The sequence below is a fragment of the Pan paniscus genome, chromosome 12 (genome assembly GCF_029289425.2).
Source record: "Pan paniscus chromosome 12, NHGRI_mPanPan1-v2.0_pri, whole genome shotgun sequence".
NCBI lineage: Eukaryota > Metazoa > Chordata > Mammalia > Primates > Hominidae > Pan > Pan paniscus.
The window spans coordinates 83,450,075-83,461,899 of NC_073261.2; positions in this window are offsets into that span (position 1 = coordinate 83,450,075).

An 11,825-nucleotide genomic window follows, 5' to 3' on the forward strand; every position below is an offset into this window, starting at 1 on the left:
AGGTGGGTGTTAGGGGTTGGGGGCTGAGACAGCATTAGTGGCAATGGGGTGTGTAGTGGAGCTGGACTGGGGCCAGGAGGTCTGAGTTCTTGGGTTGGCTCTGTCAATACCTTGCTTTGTGTCCATGGGGAAGTCTCTTAACCTCTCTGAGCCTTGACTTTCTCATCCATGAAATGTGTTACTCTACTGATGGAGGTACTATCAGGATTTGGGGACCAAGGTGGCTCCTTGGGGATAAAAACAACATAATTTTCCCAAAAACAGAACTTAGAGGAGTATAGCTGCTGGAGCTGGCCTATGTCAGGAAGAGGCCAGAGCCACTTTCCCACCTGAGCAATGGGTCAGGCCCACCCCTGGGGTAGTTTGGTAGAGTTTGAGCCTAAGTCTTTGGGGTAGAAAAGTCTAACCCCAATTCTAAGCCCTTCACCTACCAGCATTTATTCAGCCCCTAGTATGTGTCAGGCCCTGGGCAGGGGTGGGGAGACCAAAGTGATAAACACAACTTAAACTCCTCAGGGTGGAGAGGAGCCCACAGGTAAATATATAAACACAGCCCAGCCCAGTATTGGGAGGTCACGTGGACGAGGTGAGGTCAGGGGGCAGAAGTAACACATTCTATTTATATTCTTTTAGTGGAGACCCTTAATTTTTAAGACATTCTTTTTCTTTTTCTTTTTTTTTTAAGAGATGGGGTCTTGCTATGTTGCCCAGGCTGGTCTCAAACTCTTAGCCTTGAGCAATTCTCCTGCCTCGCCCTCCTCACACCTGGGATTACAGGTGTGAGTCCACTGTGCCTGGCCAAGACATTCTTAACTTCATATTTTTTTTCTGTTTACAGCAAACTTCATCCTCCTTCTAAGAAAGACAAGGTCTTTAGCACCCTCCCTCCAGGTACCTTCTCCTATTCTCCACATTTTTTTTTTTTTTTTTTTTTTTTGAGACTGAGTCTTGCTCTGTCACCCAGGCTGGAGTGCAGTGGCACAATCTTGGCTCACTGCAACCTCCGCCTCCCAGGTTCAAAAGATTCTCATGCCTCAGCCTCCTGAGTAGCTGGGACTACAGGTGTGCACCATCATGCCCAGCTAATTTTTGTATCTTTAGTAGAGACAGGGTTTCACCATGTTGGCCAGGCTGGTCTCGAATTCCTGACCTCAAGTGATCGGCCCACCTCGGCCTCCCAAAGTGTCGGGATTACAGGCATGAGCCACAATGCCCAGCCCCATTCTCCACATTTCTATTTTTTTTTTTTTTTTTTTAAGGGACAGAGTTTCACTCTTGTTGCCCAGGCCTGAGTGCAATGGTGCGATCTTGGCTCACCGCAACCTCCGCCTACTGGGTTCAAGCGATTCTCCTGCCTCAGCCTCCTGAGTAGCTGGGATTACAGGCATGTGCCACCACGTCCAGCTAATTTTGTATTTTTAGTAGAGACGGGGTTTCTCCATGTTGGTCAGGCTGGTCTTGAACTCCTGACCTCAGGTGATCCGCCCACCTTGGCCTCCCAAAGTGCTGGGATTACAGGTGTGAGCCACCGCACCTGGCCGCAATTCTCCACATTTCTAAATCCCAAATCAATTCCCCCTTATAGAAGCTCATCAGTGACCCCCCCGCCCCACATGGCAGGACCCCAAACCTTGTATGTCACCCCTGCTGCCCTGGGTCCTGCACCAGCCATGACCTACTATGCTACCTGCTTCCTCGTAATAGGGCAGGGCCCTGGGTTGAAGGAGCTGCGGGGGCTGATAAGGGTGAAGAAGAGGGCGGCCACATGGGAGGCTGCCCCTTAGCTTTGCCCCCTGCCTACAGGGTGAACAGCAGGACATAAGCAGCACGCTGTACAGCTCCCCAGGGTCCTCCCCCTTCCAACATGTCCCTGACAGCACTAAACCATGACCCTGTAACACAGGTACTATCTTTGTTCCCATTATACAGATGAGAAACCCGAGGCTCAGAGAGGCCCTGTAATTTGCTCAAGAACAAGAAACCACTACATCTGAGATCTTACCCTTCTGACCCCTCGATCCGGGTCTTTGCACAGGCATGGCACCACTCTTGAGTACCCAAGTTAAAATTCCAGCTCTATCCTTTAGGAATTTGACCTTGGCCAAGTTCTCAAAGTCTCTGTGCCTTACTTTAAAAAATACGTTTCTTTAATAAATGCACCTCAATAAAGTTATTGAGGGATAATTTACATACAATAAATGCACAGATTTTATGTGCCCAGCTTGATGAATTTTGACAAATGGATACCCCCATGTAATAACCACACAGTCAAGACATGGAACATTGTTCTTACCCCAGAAAGCCCTTCCTTCCGTGCAAACAAAAGGAAGCAAACAAAACTATCTGCCTCATAGTGTTAGGAAAATCGAATGAGATAATACAGGTGAGATCCTTAGCAAGGCGCCTGGCACGCAGGAAACGCTGGATAAATGCATTGCTATCATTCCCTGGCTGTCCCCCTCCTTGACTGGGGCAGGGATCAGGGCATATGCTGAACCATCTCCCTTCTTCAGCCTAAGGCCATTTAGCCAGACTAGGAGAAGACTCGGGGGGATGGAATATGTGTCTTGGAGGAGACTTGGAACCATTTCTGTAGGTCTCCAGAAGCCATGATGGGGCTGGGGGTGGAGGAATTGGCCAGCTTTTGCCTATGTCTGGCCCAAAGATAGGGTTTTGCAATCATAGCTCACTGAAACCTCAAACTCCTGGGCTCAAGCTGTCCTGTCTCAGCCTTTTGAGTAGCTCGGACTACAGGTATATATGCCGCCATGCCATGCTAATTTTTAAATTTTTTGTAGAGACGGAGTCTTGCTATGCTTCCCAGGCTGGCCTCAAACTCCTGGCCTCAAGTGATCCTCCCGCCTTAGCCTCCCAAAGTAAGCCTGGCCATCCTCTGTTCTTTTGAGACTCAAAGGATGAAGGCGCTCATGGCAGGGCCAGCTTCACAGGTTGGTGACCAAGGCAGCTGCACAGGGCCTTGCTGTCAGAAAGTCCCCACAACTTGGATTAATGCTCCCATGTTATGTGAAATCCTTAATAATTTTTGAACAAGGGATCTTGCATTTTCATTTTGCACTGGGCCCTGTAAATTATGCAGCTGGTGGTGATGGTGGGGAGGGTGGAGCAAGCTGGCTGGTTTCCTCCCTAGAAAAGCCAGTGCTATTGCCCTCCCCACTTCCACTCACTGACTACACACAGCTACACATGCTCATTCACCTCCATGGTCCCCTCTCTGTCTCTCTCCACAGTGGGGCATCTAGGAGAATCTGGGTCACTCAGGGCCCTCCGCTGCCAGGAGACACCAACAGAACCTGGAAGCCTGCTTGGCCTGGAAACCCCCTTGGGAACAGCTCCTGCTCACAGGGCCTGCTGGGCAGGCCACCCGAATTCCCATCCTCTGACAGTCCTCTCCAGCCGCCTCCACCCAGCTCTGCAGCTCAAGTGCAAAACCACAGCTGGGTGCCAGCCAAGGGGTCTTGGGTTTCATCACATTCAACTTCCCACACCTCGGCCAGAGGCCAGGGTCGAATGGGGCTGCTGGCCAGAGGCCTGGGCTGGAAGGCAGAGGAGGGGGTGGGGTCCAGTCCTACCCTCGCTTCCTATCCATGGCAGAGTACCCCCTCTCTTAGGCCTCAGCTTCCCCTCTATGTAATGGGACAGGACTCCACAGGGCTGGAGCAGATGCCGAGGATGTAGGGAAGGAAGGCCTCAGAGGCCAAGGCATCGAAGGAGCTCCTAGAACTCCACTGTCCAATATGGTGGCCTCAAGCCTCTCATAGCCATTTAAATTTAAAGGAATTTAAAGGAAAGAAAATTCATATTTCAGTTCCTCAGTCACTCCAGTCACTTTTTTTTTTTTTTTTTTTTTTAGATGGAGTCTTGCTCTGTCACCCAGGCTGGAGTGCAGTGGCACAATCTCGGCTCATTGCAACGTCTGCCTCCCAGGTTCAAGCGATTTTCCCACCTCACCCTCCTGAGTAGCTGGGATTACAGGCACATGCTGCCACACCTGGCTAATTTTTTTGGTATTTTTAGTAGAGACTGGGTTTCACCATGTTGGCCAGGCTGGTCTTGAACTCCTGACCTCAAGTGATCCACTCCCCTTGGCCTCCCAAAGTGCGGGGATTACACGTGTGAGCCACTGAGCCTGGCCTCCAGTCACATTTCAAGTACTCAGTAGGTAGCGACAGGTGGCTCATGGCCACTGTATTGAATAGCACAGATACAGAACATCTCCGTCAATACAGAAAGTTCTACCGAGACGCATGCCCTGGCTAGGAAAGACCAGGTGCCAGGGACACTAGTAGCTTTACTCTCCTGGGGTGGGGAGCTGGGGCAGGGGGCTGTGATTGAGAAACATTGGAGACATCCTCTCACTCCTCTCCCCACCTCACCACGGATGAGGTGGACTCGCCATGAAGGGAGCCAGGAGCCTGACACCCAGTAGAGGTGTGGACACCCCAGAGGCAGCTTCCATCCTGACTCCTGGAGTGGAAAGCAGGCTTCCTGGGTCCCTGGGAAGAGGCACTGGGGGAAGCTTCAGAGAGGGAGGAAGTGGCCAGAAGCAGGTGCTCTTCCTAGCAAAGGGCTCCCCAGGAGCTACTTCCAAATGGGAAACATCAGCCCTCCCCAATCCTCACCTCTGGATGAATTCCCTGAAGGCTTCAGGAGCATTTGCATGTTACAGTACAATGGTCCTCAAACTTCAGCTTGCATGGGAATCCCTGGAAGCTTGCTAAGGCACAGCCAACTAAGTACAAACTTGAAACATGCACACTTCCACTGTCTATGCGGCAGGCCGAAATAGGGATATCTGGGTTCTGTCCATCATAGGGTTCATTATTGTGTGGGCCTGTCTGGGGCAGATCATTGAAAGATATTAGGTTGGTTTTATCTGGGCATCTTAGGGATGCAGCAGAGAGGGTGATATGGCAGACCTCAGGAGAGACTGGTTGGGGGAGAGGAAAGAAAGGGGTGGAAGCGAGGGATGGAGGAGAGGGAGGGAGGAGGGAAGAGGGGGATGGAGTGGGAGCCCGCTCGTGCATCTCCTGCTGACCTTGTTCTTCCTACCTATCTTCTCACCTCCTCCTCACAACCACCTTACAAGTCGGCAAATGTGTGGCTCTGAGAGATTACACAACCTTGCAGCAGATACATGGTCCCTAGGGAGTCAGGCTGGACTCTGTTTCCTCTACCTTTTCTCCCTCCAACTCTGAGTATTTTCAAACGAAATAAGCCTGGGAAGCGGGGAAGGCTCAGAGCTGTGAATACGTTTTTTTGTTTTCTGAGCTCATTCGGCTTTGACAGGAAGCTTGGCTGCGTGCGGGCAGGCGTCTGAGCCCTCCCTCAATGGTGCTTTTTAGGCATGCCTTTATACAGAATGTAAAGAGTCGCAGTTATAAATATCAGCGGGCTTCTGTGGCCCACTCCGTCCCTCAGCCCCCACGCCCAGCTGGGATGTCCTGGGACTTCCCGCTTGCCCTCCTCCCCCAACCCCTCCAGCCAGTACCACCCTCAGTGCATCTGGGAAGGGTGGGAACCGTGATGCGCCTTGGGCTGGGAAACCAAGGGGGAGTGAAACCCAAAACTGAATTTTTCCTTTTTCAGAAGAAAGGTTGTTTTCAGTGTCAGGAAACCCATAATCCTACAGCCAGCTGTGAAGATTCCAGAATGCCTCTCACTTTACAGGTGAGGAACTAGAGGGCCCCCTGGAAAGCTTATGAACACCCTGACCCCAGAGCTCACCCTCCCTCACTGGGAAAGAAAGTCCCTCTTTTCACTTTGTCACCCCCACCCACCTCCCAAGGCACCCACAGCATGGTCACTCGTTGATGACTGTTTGTATTATAAGCGGCTCCTCCAACTCTGTTCTACAGTCCCCTCCATGGACGCCCTGGAGGGAGGAGGCAGGCGAGACGTGGTCCCATTTTACAGATGGCCAAAGAGTTGAGTGACTACACAGCTCATCCCAGGAGAGCTGCCTGGCCCTGCTTCCTGATAGCCGGCCTGTGCCCCTAGACCTCCCCCGACCCCACAGGCCCCCTCCCCCTCCCTGTATGCACCCCCTGTCCCCTCACTGAGGCCCAGGAGCACAGTTGATTTAGAATTTCCTGCCATTCTGACAATCTGTGTGCACAAAACGGGCTTTCTTTAAACCGCTTCGAAGGGCATCTCCTCCAGCCCCTTCCCCTGCCTGCATTAAACGCCTCGTCTGAAGCAGGATAAATCTTCGGTGATTAGAAGCATGCTCCTTGTTCCTGTCCCTGCCCCGATGGGAAGCGCATTTCTCAAAGGGTTAATTAACAGCCTTCACACAGGCCGCATTTAGCAACGAACACAAAGCCACACACATAAATAACGTCTGGGGCGGAAGAAGAGGGTGCAGATGGTTTGTGACTTTGCCGTCCAGAGTTTTCTAAACCGGTGTGAACCACGTCCTGTCGGGACCAGGACCATGAGTCAGGGTCAGGCTTTAAGGTGGGCCAGGCCAGAGACGCTAGTGGCCAACTTGGTGCTCTTTGAAAGCAAGTCCTAAAGGAAAACAGAGCGTGGAGCCAAGATGTGGGGAGAGAGGGAGGGGACGGGGTGGGGAGGAGGGCCTGCTGGCTGACCTGGAGAGAAAAGAGCCAAAGAGAGCCAGAGATGCGAACCGGGAAGAACCAAGCAGGAGGCAAGAGACGTTGAGTCCCAGCTCCCTGCAAAGTAGTGCTGAATTTACCAGGGGCTCCACCCAGAAATTCAGACCCTGGGGCATAGGGTCCCACTCTGGCCCTGTAGTGAGAGTGATGGCAAGACATCCCCAGCCTAAGAGGAGTTGTGTGGGGCTGAGAAAAGGGTTTCAGGAAGGATAGCCCTGAGGAACCCTGGAAAGTTCTGGAAGTGGCACAGTGACATTCGCAGTATTCCGCCTCATCCATGCATAGGGTCTGTTCCTCTACGCAGCCTTCAGCTCCCCTGGGGGCTCATATGCCCCTTCCCAAAGCTATGGGAACACATCTGAGGTCTCAAAATGCATGGCAACAGGAACACAGGATTCACTTTACAGAGATCAGCACTGTTGCAAGGGATGCCTGAAGCCAAAACAGAAGAAAACGAGAGCCAAGAAGCAGAGGGAGCGATGCAGATGTGCACTGGACATCCACAAACCGCAACAGGAATGGGGAGAGGAGAGAAGTGATTGGAAAGCCAGCTTTTGGCATTCGGCTTGCTGCCATTCTCTTCACCTTTGTGGTCCCTCCAGTTTGCCCTCCTCAGCCCTAAGGGGTCCTCCCCTACTCGGAGAGGCCCTCAGCATGCTCACTCAGACCCTCTCCTCCTAGGAGCCAGGAGGTGGGACATGGGGAGGGGGACAGTGAGTCCTGAATGGATTTCTGCCCTGGAGATGAGGGCGCCCCTGGTGCCAGGGAGAGGCCCTGCCACAGCACAAACTGGGCTGCCCTTCCTGACCCAGGGATGAACCAGCCTGGGCACTCAGGCCACGGCTGTCTCACTGTGCCAGGCTCAGCGCCCTGGGGATGAGGGCGCAAAGAAAGAGACGGGGCCGACAACACAGGCCTAACAGCAGGCCCTGTGTCTGGGAGCGGCAGTTTCTCCCCAAGTAATTTTCCACAGTTTGGCTTTTCCTCCACACACAGGCTTGCTCACAGAGTTCAGATGGTGGCTGGTCCTCCAGAGGGTTACTCTGGGCCACTCACCTGCTCGGTGACCCCACCTGCATTGATTTCTGCCCTCATCACTCAGCTGTCTCCAGCTTGCTTCTCAAAGCCCTATGCCCATCTCAGGGATATGGCTTCTCTAGCCCCCAGAGTTCACTTCACCCCATCAGGGCCTGGATCTTGGGTAGTTATGGGAACCCCTAAATGCACCATCCTCGCTGGGCCAGGGCCAACATTTCTGTTTTCTCAGAAGGATCAAAGCCCCTTTCCTAGCCCTGCCAGGAGGAAGCAGTTTTGACTCGTGCAAATATCTGAAGCCCATTTGGGATTTTACTTTGGTGAGAAATAAATACACAGCCATCTGCAAATGATGGAAATATGACTTAAGTAACTTTTTGGTCGAGGCTCCTGGGCCAGAGCCCAGATGGAAATAAGACCTTGTATCTCAGTCTTCCTTGCACACTTTCAGAAAAAAGAAAAGGCTGGGGGAAAAAGTTGGTGGAAACTGAAGTTCAAAATGGAGTGTGCTAAATTTCTTGGCCTGGGAAAGGAAAAATAAACATCAAACAGCTACCCCATTCAAGTGTGCGTTATCTTGCTCATCCTCGCCAAGAACTCACCCTCCTCCCTTCTTTGACCGGGAATTGCTGTGCCCACGAACAGCCCCCACGCCCACCCCTAACCCAGGGCAGGAAAACAATGGGCCAGAAAACCCTGCTCAGCCAAGGCCTCTCCCTGCAGCCCCCAGAGGCCATAAGATTGGGAAACACAGGCTATTTTTATGTGTTATTTGTCTATCAACTGTGGCTCCAGGAGCCTGAGCAACAGTATCATCTGTGGGAGGTACCATTGATTTTTTTGTTTTAACTTGCTCAGACAAAGCCACATTTTCGCAACTTTCAGAAAAGCCAAAAAAGCAACACTCTGCAAGGCTGACCTCTTCCCTGGCTTGCCTTTCTGCCCTCCAGGGAGCTCTTTCTGGGTGTGTCTGGGCCCCTGTTGCTCTGTGCTGGCCCACACCAAGCACACAGCCCCAGATCCAGAGGGCCCAAAGGATAGCCAGTGAAACAAGGAAGGGTGAGGGGGGCAGAGAGAGGATCCGAGGAGAAGGGGTAGTGTCTCCAACTGGTGAGGGAGGCACAAACCCTGCCCTGGGGGTGCCAGTGTGATGGAGCAGTGGGGCATCCCTAATAGAAGAGTGTGAGAAGTCGCACACAGAGAAAATGGCTGCTTGATAGCCATCCATCTCCCAAGTCCATGGGTTGGGATGCTCTGTGCAGCGGGTGCACCCAGAGGCAGATACAGGGCTGAGAGGGTGCAGGCCAGGTGCGACTGCCTAGGCTGGGGCTGAAAGAATCCAGCTGGCAGAGGTGGCTCACACCTGTAATCCCAGCACTATGGGATGCCGAGGCACGAGTCCAGGAGTTTGAGACCAGCCTGGGCAACATAGTGAGACCCCTGCCTCTACAAAAAATTTTAAAAATTAGCTGGGTGTAGTGCTATGCACCTGTGGTCCCAGCTACTTGGGAGGCTGAGGTGAGAGGATCGCTTGAGCCCAGGAGGTCGAGGCTTCAGTGAGCCTGTTTGTGCCACTGCACTCCAGCCTGGGTGACAGAGCAAGACCCTGGGGGCGGGGGTGTGGGGGAGAGAGAGAGGAGACAGAGAGAGAGAGAGAAATGCAGATGAAAGAAACATAAAGTGAGAAGGGAGAAAGGAAAAGATGTAGAGAGTGGGCAGAGATGAAAAGACATAAAGGAAGAAGAAGAGGGAGGAAGCTCTTCTCTGTTGACCCCATTCCCAGCCATGATTCCCAGCCATGACCATCAGGACAGATGGAAGAGTGACTGCTCAAGAGGACCAGAATGAGGGACACCCCCCGGAGTGAGCCGTTTCCTTTCTCCATCAACACCATGCCCATATCCTTGGGGGTGAGAAGGTAGAGGTCCTCCAGCCGCAGCCTGGCCGGAGCCACGCAGACTTCCCTACACTCTTCACTTCTCAGTTTTCTGATCTGTAAAATGGAGATAATGGTAGTAATACCTTCCTCACTTGGGTATTGCAAGGATTGACTGACATTGTGTGTGTGTGTGTGTGTGTGTGTGTGTATGTATGTATGTAAAATACTTGGATGCCTGGCACACCATGAGGGCGGTACAGATGGCAGCTTTAATGCGTGTGGTGTGGAGTCAGGCATTCCGCGGGGAGAGGCAGGGTTGTGAACGCTGGAAAGGAGAGCAGAGGGGGCAGGCAGAGGAGTCTGAGAGAAGGAATCCATATGTCCCAAAGCTGGATGGCACCAGTGGCACCCCCAGTGCTGACCGTATCCAGGACCCCTGAAGGACCTGAGGCCATCCCTCCTGCTAGATTTCCCTGGCTCCAGGGCTCCCCACTCTGAGAGCCAAGGTCAGTCTCCTGCCAAGCCCTAAGCCTTCCCATTCATGCCATGCTTTTCCTTTGATGGGATGGTCAAGCTGAGCCAAGAGAAGAACAGTGGCTGCCAGATGAGCCAGAAGCTGGGGCTTAGGGCCCACCCAGAGCCCTTAACACATGTCTAGGGCAAGCAGGGAACCAGGGAGAGGCCATGATGCTGGCTGCCCCTGAGGGCCAGCTCCTGGTTAAGAATCACTTTCAGCAGCTGCTGTAGTGCCCTCAGGATCGCCACAAGGGCTCGGCGCCCTTCTGTTGCAGGAGGCCCAAGTTGGGAAGGAAGTGACAGCACTTCACCCCTTTTTCACCAGCCTTCAATGGCACCTTCTCCCACCCACCTGGGCTGACCCAGTGCCTGCCCTGTCTCCACTGTGGCCATCTGGGGAGGCAGGCCCACCCCACTACCTTCCCCCCCGAGAGGGGCCCTGGCAGCCAACCCCTCCCGCATCTCAGGGGCCAAGGTAGGAGAAGGGAAGCCAACCATGGGGGCCACTAAGAGGCAGTTCCAAGACCCAAGCTGCAATCCTGGCTTAAATTTGCTGAGCCTCCTTTTCCTCATCCAGGAAATAAGGATAACCATTTTTACACGTTGGGAATCTGGTGAAACTATGACACATATCTGTAACCACTTAGATAGCATTCTGACCTGTTCCTTTTGTGAGTGGTAAAATGGTGCAATTGGTGTGTTAATCAACAATCTAAGGTCACTGGTTCAACTGTGGCTTTCAGCTGAACCCAATTAGCGTTTGCATTCAAACCACCCAGTGAGGGTTGGAAAAAAATTCAAGAGGCTGGGTGGGGCTGGGCGCAGCGGCTCACACCTATAATCCCAGCACTCTGGGAGGCTGAGGCGGGCGAATCACCTGAGGTCAGGAGTTTGAGACCAGCCTGGCCAACATAGTGAAACCCCGTCCCTACTAAAAATACAAAAATTAACCAGGCATGGTGGTGTGCACCTGTAGTCCCAGCTACTCAGGAGCCTGAGGCAGGGAGAATTGCCTGAATCCAGGAGGCGGAGGTTGCAATGAGCCAAGATCGCACCACTGCACTCCAGCCTGGGCGACAGAGCGAGACTCCATCTCAAAAAACAGAAAAAAAAAAATCAAGAGGCTGGCCTTTCCGGAACCTCGTGGCAGCAAGGATGACAGCGCTGTTTCTGGAATCTGATGGCATGTGACCTGGACTATGCAAATTCTCCAGCCCTCAGTTTTCTCATCTGTAAAGGGGGATGGTTCTAGCACACTCTGCATTTAGGTTTGTGTGATGATTAAATAAGGTAATCCACGTAGATCTCTTAGCACAATGCCTGACCGCCACGCTCAATGCAGGTGGTCAGTGCTCATAAAACAAATGAAGGCACCCTCTAGGAGCTGATGGGGAGAGATTCTGTGGGGAAAAGCATGGCACAGCAGCGTGTATAGCATGCTGCCATCTGGGTGGAAAGCAGAGAGATCAGACCACATGGTCATTTTTGCTCGGATTTTACATAAGGACATTCTGGGGAGATGCAGAAGAAACCAGTAAACAAAATTACCTTGTGGGAGGTGGGGAAGTGGAAGGGGAGGGGCTGGGAGCAGGACTCTGAACTGTTCCCCCCTTTTTTTTTTTTTTTGAGACAGAGTCTCGCTCTGTCGCCCACACTGGAGTGCAGTGGCGTGGTCTCGGCTCACTGCAACGTCCGCCTCCCAGGTTCACGCCATTCTCCTGCCTCAGCCTCCCAAGTAGCTGGGACTACAGGTGCCC